This window comes from Canis lupus, chromosome 23, assembly GCF_048164855.1.
Source record: "Canis lupus baileyi chromosome 23, mCanLup2.hap1, whole genome shotgun sequence".
Lineage (NCBI taxonomy): Eukaryota > Metazoa > Chordata > Mammalia > Carnivora > Canidae > Canis > Canis lupus.
Genome location: NC_132860.1, coordinates 4,424,096 through 4,439,358, shown reverse-complemented (window position 1 = coordinate 4,439,358; position 15,263 = coordinate 4,424,096). Strand labels below are relative to the sequence as shown.

Sequence of the window (15,263 nt, the reverse complement as noted above, 5' to 3'; positions counted from 1 at the left end):
TTATATGCATATATACACTTAGTTGTTTTGATTAAATTATACATATATATGTAGTTGAGGGTTGATAAATAGATATTAAATTATAGATAAATATACATATCTGTAGTTTTTTAAGGCAATGCCAAAGGAAACAAACTTGAGAAGTTAGGAAGTAGGTAGAGACTAAGTCATAACTAGAATAACTAGAATTATCCTTTAATTGAAACTATCTTTGGAAAAAGGGAGAAAATCTCATTTGATGAACAGAATTTTTTCGAAATTTTTAGAAAAATATCTAAACATATAAAGAGGAACAGACACCTGATATGCAAGTGAATATCATAAATCAAAGATATTTAAAAGTTAATGTGGATTCCTTAAAACCACAAAAGTCCTAGAAGACAGCACAGGCAGTAATAGGCCATACAAACATTTTTCTAGATATGTCTCCTGAGGCAAAGAAAACAAAAACAGAAGTAAACTATTGGGACTACATTAGAATAATAAATAACTTCTATATAGCAAAGGAAACAATCAACAAAACCAAAAGAGCCTACTTAATGGGAAAAGATATTTGTAAATGACATATCTGGCGAAGGATTAGTATCCAAAATACATTAAAAAATTACATGATTCAACACAAAAAAACTCCCCAATAATCCAATTAAAAATGGGCAGAAGACATGAACAGACATTTATCCAAAGGCACACAGATGGCTACCAGACACATGAAGAGATGCTCAACATCACTCATCATCAGGCAAATGCAAATCAAAACTACAATGAGGTATTACTTCACATCTGTCAGAATGGCTAAAATCAAAAACACAAGAAACAGCAAGACTTGGTGAGAATGTGGAGAAAAAGGCACTTTCATGCACTGTTGATGGCAAGGCAAGCTGGTGTAGCCACTGTGGAAAACATTCTAGGGTTTCCTCAAAAAATTAAAAGTTGATTTACCATGCAATCCAGTAATTGCAGTACTGAGTACCCAAACAATATGAAAACACTAATTTGAAGGGATATATGTGCCCCTATGTTTACTGTAGCATTAATTACTATAACCAAAACTCGGAAGCAAGCAAGTGCCCATCACTAGATAAATGGATAAAGAAGATGTGATATATATGTATAAACATATCACACACACGCGCGCGCATACACACACACACAATGAAATATTACTCAGCCATAAAAAATAATGAAATGTTACCCTTTGCAACAACACGGATCCAGGTGGTATAATGCTAAGTGAAATAAGTCAGAGAAATAAAAATATCATACGAATTCACTCATATGTGGAATTTAAGAGACAAAACCAATAAAGAATAAAAGAAACAAACCAAACCAACCAAACAAATGAAAACCAAAATACAGACTGTTACCTATAGAGAACAAAGTGGTGGTTAACAGAGGGGAGGTAGACGGGGGGAATGAGTGAAATAGGTGAAGAGGATTAAGAGTACATTTATCATGACCAGCACTGAGTCATGATGTATAGAATTGCTGAACGACTATATTGTACACCTGAAACTAATAGGACACCGTACGCTAACTATGCTGGAATTAAAATTAAAAATTAAAAAAATAATTTATAAAAGACCTTCATAGTGGATTCCATGTTTAGAAGTTCAATATACTCCCAGTTGCGTAACACATAGCAATAGCAAAACAAAATCAAAAAGGCACACACAAAGAAAACAACAACAAAAAATACATTGGCTCATAAAGAAGACAAATGTTTTCTTGAAACAGTGGTGAGAGAGATTGAAAGCAGAAGTTTGCTGTTCTCTGAACTTTGCAAACTGGGGAGGCAGCCTGGAGTTTCACTTTCAATAACTATAGGAACTAAAAAGGCCCAAACAAGATGACACTAGGGCGAACTCATAGGTTGAAAGGAACACCAGGTTGGGATTTCTCTTCCCTGGAAAAGAAGCCTCTCAAAACCTGCAAAATATTAAAAAAAAAAAAAAAAGAAAGAAAGAAAGAAAGAAGAAAGAAAGAAAGAAAAGGAAAAAAAAGAAAGGTGTGTCTGGGAATACTGCACACTTCTAATAAATACACAGCATGGACTTGTGGCTGAGATGAGTTACCGGTTTCTTGGTGATGAGACTTCCGGTGTTGATGCTCACAATATGTCCCTGTGTTTACCCATTTGGTTTGTTTTCCACATACAAGTGGATTTGTACACGTGCGTTTCTCTAGCTGACTTATTTCACTTCACATCATCTCTCTAGGTTCATCCATCCTGTTGCACATGACGTAATCTCATCCTTTTTTGTAGCCGAGGAACATTCGATTGTATCACAGCAGTGAATTTTTGGCAAGTTCCAATTAATGCAAAAATTATAAGCCAGGTGTGAATATATTCTCTGTAATACGTTAACCCTGATGTTGTTGCTATATCAAGTTTACTGACTCGCAATGGCTGCCCATAACATTATTATTTAAACAAGTGACCTGAATAGGGCTTAAGTAGCTAACACATTTTCCCCAAGAATGTGGAAATATGTAGTGCATTTTTATGTTCTGGGCCTCAGGAAAAGGGAATGATAATTTTCCTGATGGCATTTAAAAAATAATTTGCTTTTCCCGTAGGCTGAGAAGAGAGAATTCTGTTTGCAACCACAGCAGTCAATCACTCATGCCCACTAATTGGGTAGGCTGGGGTGAGAATACCCATGGTGGTAATTCTGATGGAATTACTAACCCTTTGTAATGATTTTGCAACGTATTTCTTTTTAGTTTCTATTCTAGGAATGATGATGCTTTTTAAAGAATAATTACTTACACTGCCTGTCCAGGGGGCTGGAGCCTTCTTGGAATAAAAACTCATTAATGATTAAATCAATGGCTATATATATATTTTTTTTTTTCACCGAGATTCAGCTCATTTGTCCATGAGTTGCACGGTAGACCAAAAGTATTTGACTTTATTCTTTTTCTCTCAAGATAGAGAAATTTGAACAGACCACATAGTTGACAGAGAAGATTCTGTGCTTTAGCAATAGGTAGACAAAACTTAAACCGCCGCTTTGTGATTTATCATTTTAGTGGCAATGGGGAAAGAAGATTAACGGTCTCAGCCTCAGATTTATCCTCTACAGAATGAAGACTATAATGTTTGCCTTGCAAAGTAGATATGGGCATTAAGTAAAGCCACGTATTAAAACACTGTGCAGTGTCTGTGTACCAGTCATCCACTGCCATACCACGCATACACAGTGTCTGTGTACCACGCACTGCCACTGTGCGTTCCATGTCAGCCCAACTCCAACGGCTTCTAACAGTAAACATTTATATTTTCCCATAAATCTGCTGAACAGGTTTTTCAGCTGTGTTACACTCAACTGACCTCAGCTGGATTTCTTCATGAGCATGTGGTCGCTTGGTGGGTCAGGGAAGGACTACCTGGGTCCAGATGCCCTCAGCTGAGCTGAATGGTCTCTCCTCCGTGTGGTCTCATTGAGCAGCATCCCAGCCTACTGGCTGGCCCATGGTTGCACAGTGATGATCGTGTTGGGGGGAGGCTTGGGGGTGGTTCAAGGATAAAAGTAGAAATGGCCAAACCTTTTGAGTCTTTAGGCTTGGAACTAACATGCAGCTATTGCAGCTGCTTTCTACCAGCCACATGAAGTTACGGGGCCATCTCAGACTTGAGGTATGGAGAAGTAGATTCCTCTTTTTCTCTAAGAGGGTTGTGCAGTCTGTTGAAAAGGGGCACACATACAGATGGGGAAACTCCTGTGCATATTTGCAACCAATCTACTCAAATTTGGCCCAAAAGAAGTAAACCATAAAGAGAATCATTCTGTTCTCTATCTATAAACACTGAGGGTAAATTAACTGCCAGAGGCCCCAGAAAGTGCAGTAGAGGATATAGAAATGAATTCCGGCTCCAGAATAGCAATTTTTCTAAAGTGTAAGCATGAAGATGTGATTTCCAGTAAATATCTTCAAAGGTTTCCCTTCATCTGACACAACGGGCCTCATTCAGTTCATGGCTAAGTGATCTCTTCAATCTTATCACTCATCCCTCTCACCAGCTCCCCCCGCCCTGCCCCGTATATACCCACAGGGAGCATTTTGCAAGGCTTTTGCACACGTGTCTTTTATAAAATAATCTTCTGTAGTGAATGGTGTGCCATATATTTAGTCCCAATTTCTAAACCAGGAGGACAGGGCACTGTACTAAAGACAGGGCTATACTCATCACAGAAGAAGCAGATTCTCTTGCCAAGAGGATTGCTATTTTAGGGAGTGGAAAAAAAAAATCTGGAGAGATCTTCAGAGATCTGAAGTAGCATGTTTTCCACAAGGGAGTCCAACTGGGAAGTTTGCAAACTGATACAGGAAAGCTCATTTGAAATTGAGTCAGGAGGCCATACGAGGGACCTTCGGTCAATACCACTGCCCCTCAATTACAGACCCCAGCAGGAAGGGTCGTCAATCCCAGACCTCAATGGGGAGGAGATGCCCCTTGCAAATCCACTTACAGGTTTCCTACACCAGCAGGAGAAAGGATGTCCTTCCCTGCCCAGCAATTCGGCCAATGAGAAACAGCTACTACCCATTTGAAAAGACCTCTCCCAACTTTCGCTTTTTCTCTATCAAGTAACATTCCACTCCTTTGCCTGTTGAACTTGCCTATCTAGGTTTTTGTTCTGGCCTGCTTGTCCCAAACTGCAATTCCTTTGCTAACAAACCCACTTTGCTGCTCAAGTAACTAGCTGTTTTATTTTTAAGGTCGACAAAAGTCAACCTAGGATGTTGGATGGCAGAAATTTTTTTTCTCCAGGACAATAAAATGGCAGTAGATCGGGATTATAACTATTTTGAAACATTTTAACTTAATTGGAAACTCTAGTGAGAAGTAGCTGAACGCCCTTTGGAAACTGAAAATCAGGTAATACTAAATTTAGATGCCTGCAATACGCCCAGTATTTTTTGCAGATAGATACTCCTGTCATCTTAAAGGACGCTTTATAGCCCAGTTGGTGAAGTGGATTTGTAGACCGATCATTTCACTACTAATGCTCAGTATAAGAGCAGAGAAGGACTCTGTGTAGACTAAAGACAGGATCTGGGCTGGAGAATTAGGGAATGTTCCTAGAGAAGTATCACCTCAGCTCTTTTTTTTAAAGATTTTATTTATTCTAGAGATTAAGAGAGTATGGGGGGACAAGCAGAGAGAGAGGGACAAGCCGACTCCACCTGAGCACGGAGCCCAGCACAGGGCTCCTGGTTGCAAGACCAGGACCATGACCTGGGCCAGATCCCAGGGTTGGGACCCTCATCCGACTGAGCCCCTCAGGTGGCCCTCAGCTAACTCTCAAAAAGTGAATAGTTTTATCAAAAGACAATAAAAGATTTTATAAGAAAAGTGAGAATCCCATTTTAGGCGAAATTGCATGGTGTTTTGGGCAAATATTTTATAATTGGCTACAATTGCTGTAAGTTGTCAGTAGTGCAAATGGATTGCTTACTGAAAAAAATCTATCTGGAAACTGTTGTTTTTAACATTGGTGGTACTACCCACAGGAGGCATTGTGGGACTCTTAGAGAGGAGGACAGTATTACAGTTTTCGTAATGATTAGGAAGTAATGATGAGTCATCCTACAATGGCCAGGACTGTCCTAAACAAAGTATCGCTGCACACCCAACACAACTTTATCTTTATTTTTATTTTCTCCAACACAACTTTAAAATCCTGACCACATGGTCATGATTACCTGAGCCTAGACTGCAGACTGTTTCTATAAATCAACATAAAGTGTTTCTCAAGGATATTACTCATTTTATGAATTGTTTAATTTACAATAAATAAATGTATTCAACTAACAAATTCAGGAAGAATAATACTTGTCTCATTCAGAACTTTACCAAGGACTGTACAAATTCCATACAATCATGTCACTAATAGCAGAGCTGATTACGAGATTTGAGTTGTACTAACACTTTTGTAACAATCTTTACCGGAAGTTGTTGCATTAATGACTATTTTACAGATAGGTGCAAACCTCTAGCCCCTTAATTAGGTTTTCAAAGTAGTCATGCTTAAACATTTATATTTGTTATAATTTCCCATTCATATTGCTTTTATATTAAAATGAGGACATTATTTTGATTATTTAAATTATGTTGTAAGTTATATTATCACGTATAGCTTCTGAAGATTTTGAAGTAATCTTTCTTTTTTTTTTTTTTTAAAGTCAGCTGTCGAATTGTAGCTTCTAAGGTCCTTGATGTTTGATCTTTGGTTTAGCAATTTTGCATCGCTGTTTCTGGATGAGGTTTTCTTTCTGTTTGCACTGCTTTTCCTAAGGAATCCTGGATCCCTGGGTCCATGCCTCTGGCCACCTGGGCCACCTGGGGCGTTTTCAATACTCATTCAACAAATTGCAAACCGTTCTGTAGATGAACATAGATGTGATTCATGTGTGTTTGCAAAATATAGAGATTACATTCTTAATGTGAATGAATTATCAAAGTATGATTGTCCCTGAAGTTACAAAAAATATGAGGGGAAAAATAATTACACCCATAAATGGTTTGAGAGTCAACACCCTCTTTCCAGTTACCTATACTATCCATGACTCTAAAGTGATTGACATTAGGAAATCACAGTATAGGATGGACACCCCCTTTCCTGCCTTTACCATGTGCAGCTTTCAGGGACATTTGGATCAGTTAGTAATGTGGCTTCTGGTAGTTATGCCCAGTTACGAATATCTTTAAAAAGAATGAAAGTCACTAACTTGATGGTTCTCCAAGTGTGATCTCGAGACCAGCAGCTTTGACCTCATATGGGAACTTGTCAGAAACATAAGATACCTGGCCTCATTCCAGAATTACTGATTCTGGGGATTTTTGAAGAAATCTGTCCTCCAGGCCACTCTGCTGTTGTACTTTGGTAAGAGAAACTTTGTTCTAAGCTTTAAACTATGAATATGTAGTTTAGCATAATGGGAATAAGTTGCTCTACACTGTTGCCTAGAATGACTCCGCCCAAGAGAGCATCGTAATCATTGCCCATTTCTAGGTAGCTTTGTGGATAGCCAGGTCTGGGGTCCTGAGTCTCCTCTACAACAGTCCAGGTGCATTGGCCAAAATGGTAAAGATATTTTTACTAAAACATTCACTAGGCTGCTTAATCACCTTGGAATATGACAAAAGAGACAGGAGAAAATTAAATTAATTTACCCTTGCTATAACTAAAATACACCTTTTTCAATTTAAATTATTTTTAAAAAATGTCATTTGAGTATAGATGACACACAATGTTATGTTACTTTTGGGTATACGACATAATGACTCCTCTTCTCTCTACTTTATTCTATGCTCACCACAAGTACACATACCACCTGTCGCCATACAGTGCTATCAAGGTGGCATTGACTATATTCCCTGTGCTGCACTTCTATTCCCATCACTAACTCATTCCCGAACTGGAGGCCCGTATCTTCCACTTCCCTCCACCCATTTTTGCTCATTTCCTCACCTGTTCCTCACTGGCAACCATCAATTTGTTCCCTGTATCTACTGGTCTATTTCTTCTTTTTGTTTGTTTGTTTGTTCATTGTTTTGTTTTTAGATTCCACATACGAATGAAATCATATAAAATTTTTCTTTCTCAGCCTGCCTTATTTCATGCAGCATACTGCCTTCTAGGTCTGTCTGTGTCATCACAAATGGCTGTGTAATATTTCTCTGTGTGTGGGTGTGCGTGCCCATGTTCCTTATCCATTCGTCTATCAGTGGATACTTGGGTTGCTTCAATCTTGACTGTTGTAAATGCTGCAATGACCATGGGATCCACATATATATTTTTTGAATTAGTGTTCTCATGTTCTTTGGGCAAATACCCAGTAGTGGAATTACTGGATTACCTGGTATTTATGGTATTAACTTTTTGAGGATCCTTCACACTGTTTTCCACAGTGACTGTACCAATTTACATTTCCACCAATAGTGCATGAGGGTTTCTTTCTCTCACATCCTTGGCAACACTTGTTTCTAGCCATTCTGACAGGTGTAAGGTGAGACCCACTGTAGTTTTAATTTGCACTTCTCTGATGGTTAGAGATGTTGAGCATATTTATGTGTAACCATTGGGCATCTATATATCTTCTTTGGAAAAATATCCATTCAGCTTCTCTGACCATTTTTAAATTGTTTATTTTTGATGTTGAGTTGCATAAGTTCTTTATATATTTTGGATGGCTGAATGGTCTCAGGCACTAGATTCAAGCTCCTGTTTCACTTTGAAATATTGCATTTTAGTTAAAGGAACACTTTCCTTTATTGCACCACAGAGTATACAAGATCTCCTCTAAAAACCATGTTAATATAAAACACTGCCAATTATGAATTTTAAGATGGGACAACTACACGTCATTATGATCATACGAATGTGCTAGAGAAGTAGGGCATCCTAAAATCATATGAGGATATAGCTGTGGTAACAAGAACATGCACTCATCAAAACATATGTCTGCAACTTAAAAATAACAGAATAGGTGAAATACACAATTAAAAGGCGATTGATGTGAACTGTCAAAGAGCCAAACAAATAAATGATTTTATTTTGAACAATGTGATTTCATGTGACCGTTATACAGTGATTGGAAAGAAATTGTTTTTTTTTCATAAGATATTTATAGAAAATATACACAGGCACAGGCTCATGACTTTGTTGTTAACATGACTGAATGGAATCATTGTTTGTAAACTAGGCAGGTGCTTGGCGGCGAGTAGCAAGCAGTTCATCCAATCAATCTTGTAACCCTGATTTATGAATAAGGATTCTGTGATGAGTAGATGTTGAGCCCTGAGAGCACATCAAAACTGGGTCATGGGGAACTTCATACATAAATTAAATACAATGAGATTCTGGGAACTCTATTCATTGGCATCAACTGAGGAGATGATTTGTTTAGACAGTAACATAACTTTAATTTTCTTATCTAAAATAAGTCATTGCAAAAGTGATTATTCTCAAATATAAAATTTTAAATATTCTATAATATCTCTTTATAATCGTTTATATACGTTATATACATCTAAGACCACTTAATTTTTTTTTTACTTTTAGAAAATCTCATTTTTAAATGGACTCAGACAGAGGTAGAAGCTTTCAGGGAGGATTGTCTCTGTCTCTTGGCAATCTGTTTCTGGCATTTTTCTCTCACTTCCTTCACTGTCTTGGCCAAAAGTTTAGCAAATTTGGCAGCCTCTTTCTTGTTCTTAGTAACTGTTTCTTTGGAGCAATACACTGACTTTTGTCTTAGAGGACACGTGGTGAAACAAGATGCTGAATCTTGAGCACCTTGTTTCTAGATTTCTTCTCTGATTAGTGGCATTCTCACAACATACTGGTGGACATCCTCTTCAGAGAGGTCAACAAGTTTGTGGATTCTGCTAACTCTTTTGGGACCCAGGAAAGAGGTGCAGTAATATGGGTGAGTCAAGGAATATCCTTCTCCTCCCATTTTTTTTACAGTGACCACTTGAGAACCTGAGATTGACATCCACAGTCCAACCCTGGACAGATTTGAACTTTCTTTCTCTAGTCTTCCTTGGTCTGTAGCAGGAATGCTCCTTATTCAGCAGCAGGTGGACATGCCCATAGATCAAGACACACTACTTCACGGGGAAGCCTTGTTTATCATTGTCACCACTGATTCAGACCACATAACCCTTCCAATTCTTCCCCCAGAGCATCAGCAGCAGCTTCTGTGGCCATACGCTTCTCATAAAAGATACAAAGTTTGCATTCATCATCCACTTCCATGAGTTTCTGGCAGCCAGTATCCAGGAAAGAGATGTCCAGCTTCATCCCTAAAATAAGAGAGGCACCACAAAAGAGAGCTATATTTGGCATTTTAGATATAAGGACCTCGGACTGAGGATACAACTCTTCCACTGTGTATTTAATTCTTTCAACATTTGTTGAATACCTAATTTGTCCTTTTCACTAAGGAAACCCATAAGAACTTAAAAAAAATAATAAAATGAAGGAAACATAGTTCTTAAAAATAAGAGGCTGCAAATCTAGTGAAAGGGCAGAGATATGAACCACCATAATAGGGGCATAAAGATTATCACTAAGAGATACAGTATCTTGGGGGAGTGCATTGCTGTGGATTTTTAAAATAATCTGCTGCGGTTTTTCAAGAAAGCCCGACATCAGAGGAATGACATGCCTTAATACCATTGCATTTTATTTATAAAATGTTTCCTCTTTTGTGTTCTTAAGGAGTTCTGTGAGGACCAAACTAGTGGAAATTTCAGATTTTTTTTTTCAAAACAACTCCTTATGATTTGCAGTTGTTGTTATGATGAAGTAATAAACACTGTCACACCAAGGTTCTGAATTCTGAGTCACTCTACTTTGGAATCACCTTTAGTGACAAATATTCCCTGAATACCAACTCCAAGTAGGGCACTTTCAGACACTAGGAACCCAGAAAAACTCTGACAGTCAGCTTTTAGTTCAGACAAGGGAACAGATCCTAAATAGAAATAGCAAAAACTACAGAAGAACCCATTCAGGTCTCAACTCTTTATTACTTTCTTCTTTTTATGCATTACCAGCAGCATCTTCAATAATATTACACTGATATAATACATTTTCTTTAATTCTGTTTTAGTGTTTAAATTTAAGTTTGAAGTCTGTATTGAAATATATAACCATATAGATTATTTTGTAACTATATTGACATATTAAACTCTATTAAAATGACATAACTCTGTAAATAACAGAAAGTAACATAAATAATAAATTGATGAAGAAAATTACCTATAATCACATAAGCTAATCAAGTAGAGGTTTCCATTTGCATATTTTGCCTTCCAGTCTTTAAATAAATGCTTCTGGAATCTTTAGACATATGAATTTGAATTTTAATTACAGATACAGTTTCATTTTCTAGACATTCATGCAATATAATAGTCTGATATTTAACAAACGAGTATATGCTTTTCCTCATTTCTAAAATTTCATGTAGCCAAACACATGTACATATATACTTTGTATCGTTGTCTTAAAAAATGGAATCAAAACTCATAGGTTTATCTGCTACTTGAATTTCTCATAGGATAATGTAAAAGAGGGCAATAATCATAGGTATCTTTTATTGTTCTTAATATGTATATAATTTTCCTAACGTGTATGCATATATACATTATGTATGTAATTAAAGCTACATGTGTGTACATTTATTTTGTGTCTATATATCATATATATATAATCTATTAAACTACATGGTGTTAATTGTTTATCTTAGGTTCATACTGCACTCTACCCAAACATGTGAGATCTGTGAGTACCAAGCTCCTATATTTATATTTCTCTGATTCTGTTTAGACATAATGGATGATTCCAGTGGACCATCTGAATGATCTGCTAGTCGCTAAATGGCACCAATTGTTTTTATCCAATCTGAAAAATAGAAACTCAATTTACTTCTGTCTGGATGTCATCAATTTTGCTTTTTGATAAAATGCTTTTCTGGACTTCTGTTTGGAGGAAGTCCATACATTTATTACTAACTGATTAAAAAATCGGAATGTCAAAAAAATAATACTAATACCATAGGCTTTATTCATAGATAAGAACTTCAAGATGTGGGTTGTAAAACTTTTGTATAAAACTAAATTTGTAAAGAAAAATTTTGCGTAATTAATGAATTATTATCACATTCATAAAAATGTCTCTTCAGTGAGAGCATTTCACCTAACATGACATTTAGAAAAAATAATCTAACCTTCCCTGCACTTTTTAGACTTCTAAGAATCATCTGTATGTTTCTTTCCTTGGAGAATATTTATATCTGCTTTTCTGTTTACTAATGCCTAGATTCTTCTTATACTAGTTCTCTGTAACATAAATGCACTGCAATATGTTTGTTAGAACTGAACCATTTGCTCTATATGTCTACGTATTTGAAGTCTGGACTTTAACATTCTGGAAAAAGGGGGTTCTTCTCTCACTTTTAAGGAATTTAGTAATAAAATTAACCCATCAATTCAACTAATGATGGTTTGTAATGTCTTCTGAATGTCAGACAATAGTGTAGGAGGCTAAGATTATAAAGACTTAATCCAAATCAATGAGCCCAAATTAATAATTCATGGGAATGAAATTTATAAATCCCATTGCACCTAACATGAGGCTCATTCAGCCAAGGCAGAGTATTAAAAGGATTGTCCCAACTATTATTTTATTATTTTATTTTATTTTATTTTATTTTATTTTATTTTATTTTATTTTTGTTTTTTTCATATAAATGCTTTATTGTTTTTACTGAAAAAAATGTTCTCATTTCAGCTTCAATGGACTACAGATAATGGGCATAACTCAGAGAGACTGTGACAGTTACATTTGCAGAAGGTAGGTTATCTTAAATATCTTTAATATATAAAATCAATGTTAAAACTGGAAGATACTGAAGATATTATCTCACCTAATCAAATTTATTTTTTATTTTTAAAATTTTTTTCAAATATATTTTTTAATTGGTGTTCAATTTGCCAACATATAGCATAACACCCAGTGCTCATCCCATCGAGTGCCCCCCTCAGTGCCTGTCACCCAGTCACCCCACCCCCTGCCCACCTCCCCTTCCACTACCCCTAGTTCGTTTCTCAGAGTTAGGAGTCTCTCATGTTCTGTCTCCCTTTCTGATATTTCTCACTCATTTTTTCTCCTTTCCCCTTTATTCCCTTTCACTATTTTTTATATTCCCCAAATGAAAGACCATATAATGTTTGTCCTTCTCCGATTGACTTATTTCACTCAGCATAATACCCTCCAGGTCCCTCCACATCAGAGCAAATGGTGGGTATTTGTCATTTCTAAAAAATATGGAACACTTCACTAATTTGCGTGTCATCCTTGCGCAGGGACCATGCTAATCTTCTCTGTATCGTTCCAATTTTAGTATATGTGCTGCTGAAGCGAGCACCCCACTATTATTTTAATTTCGGTGGTTAGAAATTGGTGCACTATAATCAAGCTATTTTCCCCTTTCTAGTTTTGTTAGGAAATGCATATCCCTTTCTCAGCAAAAACTGATGTTGTAGATATGGACAGAAAATATGGGTTCCCATCTATAGAGAGAGACAAGGTCTCATCCTTGCACTCATGCTTTTACTTTTCTTCTCATCCTCCTTGCACCCCTTCCTCCTTCTTCTTCCTGGTTTCGAGTTTTGTTTCATTTTCTATCCTCAATGCCTAACTTCTTTGTCCTCTATGTTCAATTTCTCAAATCCCCCTCGGAAGGAGAATTTAACTGAATCATGTACCTGGTTCCCATTCCCAGGAGGGTTTGCATTTTCAGCAGAAATGAGAAGGCACTGGGTTGTTCATGGTACAGTTGAAGGCAGATGGGAAAAGGAGGGTGAGACAGGTTGATATTTAAGGAGGTTATTAAAGTCATGTTAATGCCAGGAACTCCTGCCACTTAGGCAGCAATTAAAAGGCAAAAAGAGTCTGAAACTATAAATACCAATAACTTTTCACTTCGTGTCTTCTTTGGCATTGAATAATCTCTCCTTTACCCCACTTGACAGTTTGGGTATATCCTACATTTCCCACTACGTGTCAACAACTAGAAGTTTGGAATTTTAGTGAAGCTGGTAATAGTCAAGTGTTGTTGCGAGTGTACTCCTGACATGGAAATATTCTCTTTCTACAAATTTCTATAAACTATTAATGAACTGCTACCCACTTTTCAAAAATGTTGTATTTCTCAAGGAGCTTTCAGACTACTTTATCAGAATCTAAAATTATTACTTTTTCCCTTTCAAGATATATGTTGCACTTTTTTTTTAACTCAGAGCCTCGTACTTTTCAATCTTTGTGTTATGTGGAATATATTCCAGGCCAGTTGTTCCTCTAGCTACACAGCTGCCCTGTAGGTGAGCAGAGAGCAATTCAATCATTTCACCTGAGGTAAAACATTTGTTTTGTTTATTTAAACCTTGTAGAAGCAAAAGCTTCTTCAGCTCATTCAAGAGGGGACTCAGCTTATGGTCTCTGGTAGGTAGCAGGCTACCAAAAGCAAGCTCTTTATAGCTTTTCTGAAATGAAATCATCCCTGGAATATTTTGTCCAAATAAAAGTTTTCCATAAGCTTCTTTATTAAAGAAGTGAAATGGGTATTGAGAACAAGCACTAAATGCAATTCATTAACTTGGTTGCTGCCAATTGCCATCTGGAAAAAGATCTGAAGGATTACATTTTTCGTATCGATGGCCTGTCATGTATTTTTTCTGGGATTAACAGATGGAAGCTCTAATTTTGATTATATACATAGGAGTTTTTTTTTTTTTTCTAAAATAATCTGATTGCTTTTTTGAGCCTCTCTTAAGTAAACTTAAATGCTGATTTGCTGATCATGTGTGCATTAAAATTCGTAAAATTCTCAGAATAAGCTGGAAAAGTGTGGCGTTGGAAGACTGCATAGATTGGGGGGTAGCGTGAGGGGGCTGAAATGGTTGAGGAGTGTAAGAAATATTTCAGAGAGAAATTAAACTGTGAAGTGAATTTAGAAAGAGGGGCCACCGGAGTGTAGGAATGGGGGAGGGGACACCGAGACAGAGGTCATCGCTTGAACAAATGCACAGAGACAGAGCCACTCAGAGAGCTTGGAAAAGACAAAGAGCTCAGGGATCAGAGGCAGCCCGGCGGAAGTTGAGAAGATATTGGAACCCTTGTATGGCAGGCTAAAGATCTTAAGCTTTACTACTCAGTTTGGGTATAGCTTTCTGAATTTAACTGAAAATTGATAGGGATAGAGCATCTTTTTTAAAAAAAAGATTGTATTTATTTATTAGTGAGAGACACAGAGAGAGGCAGAGACACAGGCAGAGGGAGGAGCAGGTGGGGAACTCGATCCCAGGACCCCAGGATCATGCCCTGAGCCAAAGGCAGACACTCCACCACTGAGCCCCCCAGGTGCCCCTGGATAGAGCATCTTAAATAAGATTCATATGCTCATTCCTGCATCCATGCAAAGTTCATGAGCAATGAACTCAGAGCAAGGACTCAGAGCAATGAGGCCGAAAGCAGCAAAGGCAAATACTTTCCCCTGAAATCTTTGCGGTGAAATCCTAAGTCCTTTGCAACCTGGAAAACATCTCAGAATGAACCACCAGTTGCCACTGGTGAGAAGCATATTTCTCAGAACGGACTCCTATTTGCCAGTTTCAGAGACTTAGCGACGTATTCACATGTCAAAATGCATCCCTCCCTTCCACATCTTTCTCCCTGCTGTTT

General features: G+C 37.2%; 1 long non-coding RNA gene and 1 other non-coding gene across 10 annotated transcripts in view; one reads left to right on the top strand and one right to left on the bottom strand.

The window, feature by feature from the left end:
• Positions 1 to 10,384: 10,384 nt before the first annotated feature.
• LOC140614649 (uncharacterized) overlaps positions 10,385 to 15,263 on the top strand; it is a 67,403-nt gene continuing 62,524 nt past the window's right edge. For 8 of the 9 annotated variants that reach the window (XR_012015443.1, XR_012015441.1, XR_012015444.1 and 5 more), the window contains exons 1-3: positions 10,385 to 10,534; positions 11,269 to 11,303; positions 12,312 to 12,374. This is a non-coding gene — a long non-coding RNA (uncharacterized lncRNA). Of the gene's footprint in view, positions 10,535 to 11,268; positions 11,304 to 12,311; positions 12,375 to 13,555; positions 15,258 to 15,263 lie in introns of those variants that run through there. The other variant, XR_012015438.1, reaches the window with a different exon arrangement.
• On the bottom strand, positions 12,842 to 12,948 carry LOC140615662 (U6 spliceosomal RNA). Its single transcript, XR_012016145.1, has one exon. It is a non-coding gene; the product is annotated as a U6 spliceosomal RNA (small nuclear RNA).